Source organism: Dasypus novemcinctus, chromosome 4 (genome assembly GCF_030445035.2).
Source record: "Dasypus novemcinctus isolate mDasNov1 chromosome 4, mDasNov1.1.hap2, whole genome shotgun sequence".
NCBI classification, from domain to species: Eukaryota; Metazoa; Chordata; class Mammalia; order Cingulata; family Dasypodidae; genus Dasypus; species Dasypus novemcinctus.
In genome coordinates this window covers 70,641,868-70,652,812 of record NC_080676.1, presented here as the reverse complement: position 1 = coordinate 70,652,812, position 10,945 = coordinate 70,641,868, and the positions used below count along the sequence as shown (strand labels likewise).

General features: G+C 44.4%; 1 non-coding gene across 1 annotated transcript; it reads left to right on the top strand.

The window, feature by feature from the left end:
- Positions 1-9,474: 9,474 nt before the first annotated feature.
- Positions 9,475-9,578, top strand: LOC111760864 (small nucleolar RNA U13). Its single transcript, XR_002794442.1, has one exon. It is a non-coding gene; the product is annotated as a small nucleolar RNA U13 (small nucleolar RNA).
- The last annotated feature ends 1,367 nt before the right edge of the window (positions 9,579-10,945 follow it).

The window sequence follows — 10,945 nt, the reverse complement described above, 5'->3', positions numbered from 1 at the left end:
TGTCTTTGCACATCCTCTTGACCTAGAAAACCCCCTCCACTTTGTGCCCATCACTGTCCATCAAAATCTCATCCATTCAAGATCCAACCAAAGGCTGAAGCTCTTGTGCTACCTCAGAAACAAATCACTGAACACCTAGGTCTTGGGAAGGATGGACCTAGGGCTGGTCAAGCTGCCTCAGCAGGTAAGCTTGCCAACTTTCTCTCCAGGGTACAGCCTATAACTAAACCTCAACCAAATTTGGTCGCTTTATGTCTCAAAACATTTTGACTCAAGATTCAAAATCCAGGAGAAAGAATCCTATTGCCCTATCGCAAACCAAGCATCCACACCCCTTTTGAGGTGATTGAAGAGGCCCATTAAATAACACTTATCTTCCCTACCCAAGTTCTGAATCAACTGAGAATAAGACAAGTGAATAAGGCAATGGAGACCAAAAAAGTGTGTGTTTTTATGGACATATCTTTTATTGGAGAATGTGGTATAAGCAAATATGCTTCCAAATAAAGAACCCCAGAATTAGTAAAACCTGCCACCCAGCAGCACTGCACTAAGGGATGCTCCCATCCTCTGGAAAGATGAAGCAGAATGCAAGCTTCTTGCAGACAGTTCAACCCAAGAGGAAGTGAAAAGAAATGTATAATGCCTGGCCAGTGATTACTTTCCCAAGAAGGCTCCATTAGACATGGCAGAGTCCCCAGGAAGAAAGATGAGCCATTTGCCTGATAACCTGCAGCTGGCCTTGTGGAGAGAGCAGAGCAGCTGAACCCAGAGAGAAATGAGCCCCAGGAAGAGAGGAACCCAGGAAACCTCAACACATCAGACGTCAGCAGCCATCTTGCTCCAACACTTGGCAACAGACTTTGGTGAGGGAAGTAACTTATGCCTTATGGTCCGGTAACTGTAAGCTTCTACCCCAAATAAATACTCTTTATAAAAGCCAACAGATTTCTGGTATTTTGCATCAGCACCCCTTTGGCTGACTAATACACCTCTCCACATGGAAGGACCCTTTAAGACCTTCGTCAGAGGGCAGAGTCTTGTCATCAGCAGCCTCCTCCAAATCACATATAACAGGGAGGGCAAGTCCCCAAAGGAAGAGGGAATGGAAGCTGGGCATGAAAAAACAGGTATCCATTATATCAGGGTTCATTCCAAACATGCCGATAGAAAAGTTTAGCTTCACAAAACCCTCCAGATCCCCTTTTCAAAATACATATACCCTTGGGAAAGGCCACCCCTGTCAGCCCTTCACGTGGGCCAGTGCTCTACATCTGCAAAGCACATTTCACAACCCCCATCCCTCATGATCTTCACGGTGTTGTGAGGCAAACTAGACAAGAACTATCACTGCTGTTTTATGGATAAAGAAACCAAGACCTAGAGAAGTAAAATGGATTGCCCATGTTGGTGAAGGTGCCAGAATTAGAGTGTTCAGAATCCCACCTCTGTGCTCTCCCTTCCCAGCTCCTTATTCCACCCCATCAACACCTTGGAAGATGCCAGCAGGAATCAACATAGGTTCCTGATGACTGCAAGCAAGAGACTCAAGATGCAGCTTCACTCCTCTTTAGGTGACATATGGGGACTTGACCTCCATGTCTTTGACCTCAGACTCCTCCTGACAGTCAGCTCTGTGACCCAGGCATTCCAGCTTTGCATAAAGTCTTCAAGCAGCCCACATTGTTGACTGATCATTGACATGACAAAGACCCCCGGGTCAGCACCTTGGCTCAGACATGGTGACTTACTTTAAGGAAGCATGGCAGATATAGTCTCTTTCCTTAGAGGTCCCTGAATACACACTATAGGTCTCTGAGTCTGAAAAGGCTTCTGTTGGTGGATAAGCAGGACTTCTTAAAAGAGTGAAAAAATCATCTTACCTAGGGTGGTGATTTTGTAGACTGAGAAGTTTGAGCAATGTATAATTCTTGCTGATAGGAGGAAATTGACCAAAAGATAAAATAAAAATACAAATTAAACATAGAGACAAAGGGAAGGAGTTGGACCAGCTAAATGTTAAGAATGATTCCAACCCTGACGTTCTAGGCATTCTTACATGAAGTCTCATTTGTTAGATGGTAACCATGGACAATTAAATGTTTCTGAAGCTCAGATTCCTTATTATGTAAACTAATATTTTGTATTATGGTAATATACATGAAACACAAAATTTCCCTTTTTAAATACACATTTCATTACATTCACAATATTGTGCTACCATCACCACCATCCATTACCCAGACTTTTTCATGATCCCAAAAAGAAACTCTGTACCTATTGAACAATAACTTCCCATCCTACCCTCTGTCCCCTGGCCTCTCATAATCTCTACTTTACTTCCTTTCTCTCTTAACTTACTTATACAATCATATTTTGAATGCCCACCTCTCCAAGGTTGTTGTCAGAGTAAATAAGATAACCCAAGCAAAGGGACCCCACAAAACACTGGGTACATACCAGCCCTTTTCTACTCCCTTAGGTTCCTAGCTCTCTTTTGAGAATTCTCATTCTAAAGGATGGTAAGTTCTGAGTCTTTTCAACAAAAAAAAATGAGTTCTGTTTGCTCAGGAACAAAATGAAGGGCAGGAAGGGCTCGTGATGGTCCAGCCCTCTGCCTAGGCTTCGTAGACCCAAGGAAAGCACCTGCAATGAAGAACGAGGCCTCCAATCACTAAGCCAACAACCAAGCACCAGGGAGGAAGAGGTCGCTAGTGCTCTGAGAGGTCAACTAAGGGCAGAACCTGGACAGGGAGAGATGAGTCCTCTGGTCCAGCTCTGCCCCTGAGTGGCTCCAGAGATCCATTCCCTTCTCTCAGTTTCCAGGTCTTGAGAATGAGAGGGGGGGGAAAGATAAATTAATTGTCACAACCATTGTATCTCTCTACCCCACACTATCTTGAGGACCCCTGCACTAAAAATAAAGAGGTGCCTATGTTTTTGGAAGCAGCAGATTGAGAGATAAGACACCTCTCTCAAGGGCTAGCTGGCTCTAGAGTCATGGTGCTGGCTTTAGTCATGATTCCAACAGCCCCAATAAAATTATTCTCTTCAGAAATGTTCCCGTGATAAGTAATTTCCATGCCGGTATGAAGCCCATTTGTTCTTCTGCTGCAGGAGGGGACCATTTAGTGAATTACTTTTTTTCTAACCACTTGGAGCCCTGGGAGAGTTAATTCATTTCTCAGAGGCAAGCAATTTACTCCTTTAAGTTTACCATGAGCCTGCCAGGCCTCCAAAGTTTGGAAAATTACCCAAGCTTTCCCCCAAATGGCTGAAATTGCTCAGCACACTGGATAAAATCCAGCTTTTGACTGGTTGTTAGTTCCCTGCTGAGCATTTATGGAACACCTTCTGGGTACAGAACCTTGTATGAGGCACCTGGGAGATACAGGACAGATGTGCCACTTCCCCCAAAGACACACAGATAAAGCTGGGAGACAAAACAAGGAAAAGATTCGGGATCAGGAGGCCTGGATAATTGCCCAGGGTCTGACACTGGCCTCCTGCGAGGCCCTGGCCAAGTCCTCTTCATCCCCAGCTGAAAGATGAAGGTCTTGGTTATTCATCTCTAAGAGCCCTCTCCGGCCTCCTAAATGACTATACAAAACACAAGAAATTCCAAAGCATGAAACAGAGGGAGAAGAGACTACCTGTTTCCCCCACAGCAGGTTCTCATTGTACCTCAGTACACACCATGAGTGCTCTTCTGTCCCTTTGCCCTCTGTGCTTGGAATGCCTCTCCCAACCCTACCCCTCTGCTGCTCCAAACACCTCTTCTCTGAAGTGTCTTCTGGCTTCTATGGCTATTTCGTTTGACAAAATCTTAGAGACTCCATCCTTTGAGTTCTGATTAGAGCTTTAGATCTTTGGGATTTCTTTATTTGCATACTGTAAGAAGTAGGGTGAGGTCTGCTCACAGATCGCAGATCAGAGTAGGACTCTGAAGAACCAGTTCCACCTTCTTCATTTTATAGACAAGGATGCTAATGAGAGGATGCTACCCAAGGTGATTCAGGGAACAAGGGAGCCAGGAACTAAGGCAGGAGCTCAGATCCCCTGTTGAGCAGGCTGAGCTGCTTTGTTGTTACGTATAATTAATTTTTTCATTTATACATTCAATAATATTTATTATGTTCCTATGTGTCAGGCTCTAGACCAGATACCAAAGACATTAACATGAAAATGTGGTCTTCAAAGAGTTTACAGTCCAATGGATGACAAGACCTAGGAACACATCGTTCCAAGTGATGTCCTAAATGATGCCAATTGGAGACTGCCTGGAGGATGGAGAACTGATCCTGCCTTGAGGAAGGCTTCAGAAAGGGGATGACATTAGAGCTGGCCTGAAAGGATGTGTCCTAGTTCACGGGGAAGGAGATGTGGGGGAAGCTCATCCCATCAAGAAAAGGCTGCATGAGTTAAGTATGGTTGGGAGTGCACCAGGCTTTGGCTCAGAGGTTTGGTACTGAGTGTGGAAGAGAAGAGTAAATTATAAATTTGGTGTCAGTAGGAGCCAAGTTCAGGGCCATGTTGCAGCCCAAGTCAATGCCTCTTTCCTCAAGATTCTTCCAACATTCGTGGATTTCCCTCAACAGTTGCTCCTCCACTGGCACTCGGGAGGACTGTGAGTCATAGCTGTCTGGACCTGCAGGGAGGAGGGGCTGGTTCGACAAGTCGATTAGACCAGTCATGCCCAGGAGGAGAGGGTTCACTCAGGCCTGGCAGAGACTCTGCTGCTCCCCAGTGAAGGGGGAGCACTGGGCTGGCCTCTGCCTGGCCAGCACAGCAGCATGCTCGGAGGAAGGCATCCACCCTGAGTCCCTGGATTAGCTCCACTTCCCCAGAAGGGCACATCTCACCTCGGATGAGGAAGGGACTAGACTTAGTAAAGCCTCACAAGCTCTTTTTCTATTTCAAGCTACACAATAGCTGAGAAATATCAACCATTCCTATGGCTTCCATTACACCACAGTCATTTATTATGCTACCGCTGCTGGAAATAGCCATTCTGCTCCACTCTCTACAGTCTGGCCTTTTCCCATCACTTCTGAGAATATCTGACAGGTTATCATGCTTACCAAAGTTATATTAAGAAATGTAACCCTTGGGAAGAACACCCTCTATAGCATATAGATCGGACATTATGTGTGTACTTCTTTATGCATTGGAGATATGAGTTGTGGAGCAGGGTAGCTCAGCTGTTGAGCACATGCTTCATATGTATGTGGTCTGGGGTTCAATAACTGGTACTTCCTAAAAATAAAATAAAAATAAAAAATAAAGAATTCTGGTTTGCAGTCAGCAGAAGCAGACCCCAGGCACAGAAAAGGAATTTATTCAAAGTGCATCAGAATTGCCCAGGCAGGAGCTGCAAGCAGAAAAAAAGCAGGTGGGAAAAGCAAGCTAGGGAGCAGCCAAAACCACACTAAAATCATGCGGCAGACCTAGCCTGGGGAAGGTCTGCTGCCACTGAACACCAGGCACAGTGGCTGGCATCGCCAATATCACCAGCACAGGGCATGTACACTGCACACTAGATGCAGCCACCGCCCAAGCCTTCAGAAAGAGACCACATGAGAAGGGTGCATCCACCCTGGGGTCGGAGACTTCCGAGGCCCTGATCCGGGCATCATCCTTGAGTTCTTCCTTTCCCTCGCCCTCATGCCTCACATCCATCAGAGACCAGTTTCTGCTAATTTACTTTCCTAAATTCCCAGGATTTCTTAAGTCTTTCTCCTCCCTCCTTGCCTGGCCTGAGTTTGAGTCCTCATTGCCTCTTGCCTAGAATATCGTATCAGACTTTCTTTCCACAACCCCAGAGCCATAGGCCTGAAACATAATATAGATGTGGTTTCTGCTTGTAGCTATGACAGGCCAACCCTCCCGCCAATAATAACCAGAAAACTGGGATAAAATATACTGTTTTTTAAAATCCATTTGAAGTCACTGGAGAGCTACCAAAGGCAATGATGTGAAGGGCTAAGATCCTGGAGAGAGATGAAGTGCAAAGAGGCGAGCCTGACATTTAGCTCCTCTTGAGATATCTGCCCTTTTGTAAGCAGCAGTCTGAGCAGAGCATCTGACAATCTTGTGGGACCAGAGAGACAAAAATTGGAGTGCAGAGCCTATCAAGCCAAAAGGATCCTTTGGCCTAACTGCTGGTCAGAAGCAAGCATTTCCTCTCTGGAGGAAGGTAAGTATCATCCAGAGCCTCAAATGATTGCTATATTAGCAACAGCCACTTTCTATAATGATAGAAATGTTCTGTAATCTACACTGACCAGTTCAGTAGCCACAGGTGACCACTGAGCACTTGAAATGTGGCTAGGGCAACTGAGGAACTGAATTTGCAGTTTTATTTAATTTTAATTCAGATAGCTACATGTGGCGAGTAGCTATTGTATTGGGCAGTATGGTTCTATACAATGCCTGTCTTTAAATAAAATATTTCCGGGCATATCAGGAGGCAAAATCAAATGACTAAAAACCAAGAGAATAAAATAGGCAGAAATAGATCCAAAAGAGATCCAGATATTGGCATTATTCGAAATGGTATTTTTGTTTGTTTGAGGTACTGGGTCCAGGGATTGAGCCTGGGACCTCGTAAGTGGGAAGCCGGCACTCAACCACTGAGCCACATCAGCAACCCCTAGTAGGTTTTTACATTTGTTTGCCTGTTGTTTGTCTTTGTCTTTAGGAGGAACGAGGTATGAGGACCCAAACCCCAGACCACCCCTGTAGGAAGCAGGCCACTTGAGCCACATCTGCTCCCTAGACATGGTTTTTAAAGCACCAATGCCATCACTCCCTGTATCAGTTAAGATTAGGTTCGGCTGGATAAAAAGTAATAGTAACAATTTAAAATGCATAACAACTTCTTTATTTCTCACATAAAATAAAATATGACAATCAGGTTTGGTGGCTTCTCTTTCAACTCTGCCATTTTTTTATCCTCAAGGTGACTTTGCAGTCCAAAAGGGCTGCTGGAAATCCAAACATCATGTCCAAGTTACAACCAAAAGAAGAGAAAATGCAGAAGGTCAAAAAAAGTCCTCTCTGAGCTAATTCATTTCTCTTTAACCATCCTTCCTAGAAGTTTCACTCAATACATCTGCTTATGTCTCTTTGGCCAAAACATACTCACGCAGCACTTCTAGCCGCATGGGAAGCTAAAATTGTTGTCTATTGTCCTGGAAATCAATAGGCCTAACCAAACAGCAAGATTTTGTAACTAAGAAGGAAGGGGAGAATACGTGCTGTGGTAGGTAACTAACCATCCCTGCTATACTTAAAGACCTTCAACAATTCCCTATTGCTAGGCACATGAGGCTCTTCCAAGTTTGGCTCCTACTTCTCTTTCCAGCCCTATCTCCTGCCCACCTGGCCCCCCGCCTGTCCTTTATGCTATAACCACCCCTGATCACTGACCACTTCTGAATCACCCATTATCAAGTCTCCCTTGCCTTTTTTCCTTCTCATTCTTCAGCCTAGAATGCCCTATCTCTGCCAAGTTTGGCTCATTTTCAAAGCTCAATTCAAACATCTCTTCTGTGTTAACTTTTCTAGCTCTCCTAGTCAGAATCAAGACCTCTCTTCTGGTTCCCGAAACAATTTGTACACACCTGTATTATTGCATTTGTGTTGAATTGTAATGATTGGTTTTCATGTCATCTGCCTTTCTAAATTATGAACTTCTACAAATCAGAAATCTACTTTGTTTTTCATCTTTATCCCCCTAGATAGTGTCTGGAAATGGTAGGTGCCTTTTCAATCTTTGTAGAATTGACAAGTAAAGAGACTAAGGGAAAATTAAGTCAATTAACAAATCTCAAATGCTTTCCCTCTCTAACTTATATAACCCAGACTCTAGACAACACAGTCTTTATACAAAATGTAGGTGATTTTGTAAATTTTTTTTCTTATGCTAGAATTTTGTTGTATTGAACATTGCATGAAATAAACGTGCTGAACTGGAATTTTTTTTTCTGTTTTTTCTGTATTATTTGATATGATGGGATAAAACCAACTTAAGAGCAAAACAACTATAATTAGCAGTAACCAGAAATTAAACTTAATGCAAGGAGTGACAAGCATCACCTTTGTGATCAGTGGCATGAAGGTGTGTGAAATCCCCATCACTCTCCTTCCCACATATACACCCAAAAAAGTGTTTACAGTCACTACCTTCTAGGAGTTTGAGACTCTTGGCAAGAGAGAACAGGAAAGCCTAGAATGACTAGGTGGCAATTAGATGACAAATATCATAATAAATGGCACCTATTTATTATAAAATGGTACTTGTTGCTACAATAGTTCATAAATGCATTGCCTTTCCCCTGGTGTGGGACATGACTCCTGGGAATGAGCCTCCCTAGCACCAAGGGATTACTACCAAGCACCAACTAGCAACACAACTGGAAAAAGACCTTGACCAAAAGGGGGAAAGGGTAAAGACAAATGAGTTTATGACTAAGAGACTGCAAAGTGATCAGGAAGTCATTCCAGAGGTTATGCTTATGCACGTTTCAGCAGGGTCTTACTGACTGCCACAGTAAATATTGCCTCAAATAGCAGGTTTCCTGAGGGCTCTGGAGATCTCCAGATACTATGGGCAGGGCACACAGCTTGGGAGTTTGCAATCCTGCCAGTGGGCCCTACTTTGGAATTTATGCTCCCCAGTGTGACAAAGTTGGACTCTGCTGTGGTTTCTCTACATATGGCTCTTCTGCTCCTTATATTTGAATCTATAGTTAGTAGTAGAGTTGATAGATTGTCCAAGAGACTTAAATCTTTGGGTTTTGCATTCTCAATAGAGTTGCAATGCCTACTCTCAAGTTCATTGGACTCACCCAAGACAACTAACAAGGAAATGATGACGGACAACAACCATCCCAAGTAACAGAGAGAGTCTACAACTGTGAGCAAGATAGTTCCATCCATCTGCCCCATGGTATCTAGTCCCCCTCTCAATTAGAGGCAGAGTGGCATCACCATCCCAGAATCCTCAGGATTGGGGAACAAACAATGGACTAGAGTAGACTTACTGTTGTTCTACTTTAGAATTATTGTTATTCTAGCAGTGGAAGAACTTTTATCATTGATATGGAGGCAGTGGCCCCTGGAGTTTCTGAGGGGAGGGAGAGGGGAAAATAGGTGGGATATGGGGCATTTTTGGGACGTTGGAATTGTCCTGAATGATGTTGCAATGACAGATACAGGCCATTATATATCTTGTCGTAACTTACAAAGTTGTGCAGGAGAGAGTTTAAACTATAATGTTAATGATAATCCGCACTTAGTGGCAATGCTCCAGTATCTGTTCATGAATTGTAACAAATGTACCACACTAATGAAGGATGTTGTTAATGTGGGAAAGTGTGGGAGGGGGTGGGAGTGGGGCATATGGGAATCCCCTACATTTTTTATATAACATTTATGTAATCTAAGTATCTTTTTAAAAATAGAACACTGATTCTTTTGTGGTTCATAAGCATAACAAATGAGTGTTCACGTGCTTGTGTGACGTGTGCCTCCCTCCAACCTTGTTACAACGTCGGCACATTACCCATCTGACGTGAAGAAAAATAAAACAAAATAAAATAAAACATCAAACAAACAAATAAATAAATAAATCACTTAGCAAGAAGATTTTTTGCCCTTTCCAATTGTTTTTGTCTTCCTTAGTTTACATTAAGGAGAAAGTCTCCATTGGAGCTAGTGTGTCTTTAACAGATGACAATGCATATTTTAACAAGCAACAGGGCAAGTCTCAGGCCTGGACCCTTGGCAGGTAACAATATTCAGTTAAACTTTAATGACACTGTTTTGCTTTTCATCGTGTTCATTTGTATAGTTATCTTCTACTGATAGCAAGTGATTCCGTTTTCCATCACATCGTCTCACTTTCAAAATCAATTAAAGTATAAAGACAGTCAGTTTAAGGAAAACTATTAAGTAATATTAAATTATAGTACATGTGGATATGGAAAAAATAGTAAAAGTGGTTACTTAAAGGACTGATGGTTGAGAAACATAATGACGGCAGGTGTGGAAAAAAGAGGCTTTCCCAGCCTTGATGAGAGCTGTGCAGGAGGAGGGTGTCTAGTGAGCAGGGAAGAATCCAGATGGGGTCAAGGAGAGGAGACGAAACACTGGGACGCAGAGATGGGGCAGACTTTGCCCGCCCAGCTGACATCGCATCCTGTGTGCAGAGGAGCCCGCAGCTGATGCCCCCGAATTCCTGTGCCCCTCCGCATGTCCCAGTGCTGTTTCCACCCCTCCTGGACTCTGAGGACAGGGCTGTATGCGTCGAGGGCAGAGACCACGGCCGGAGAACGGAGAGAAGCAAGGGAGACACAGGCCAGGGATCAGGGCTTTTCAATCCTTACCCCAGAAGAGCTGCCTGGGGAAATGGGCCCAGCCCCTCCCCGCGGCCCCCGCCTCCCGCCACCCGTGAAGGGGCGTGCTACCGACCAGCGCGGTCTGTGAGGTGGGACCCGGGGCTCCCGCGGGCCCTGCCTGGAGAACCCAGTCCGTCCTGTCCATATGTCTTCACTCAACTCCTGTCCGCATCTGTGCCCTCTAAGTCCATGTGACTGAACTCCCCCTTCCCCATCTCCTCTGCTCTGAGCACTGGGAATCTCAAGTAGCCCCAGCGTCGCACAGACGAAGAAAGCAATAAAGATGGGGAGAAAAGGAAGAGCAGATGTGCTCTGAATAGACAACGCACATGGCATTTCCAAGCCCTGCCGTGCTTCTGGCTGAGCTGACCCAGCCTTCCAAGTGATGCGACGCAGGATGGAGACCCCTGTTCTCAGCATCCGATGCGATCAATCTAAACCCCGCTGGCAGTGCTGTCATCCCTTGAAAAACATTTTAAAAAGAAAAGGTCAGAACCATTTGTGAATGAATTCACAAAGCCCTGCCTGCTGGACCTGGGAAG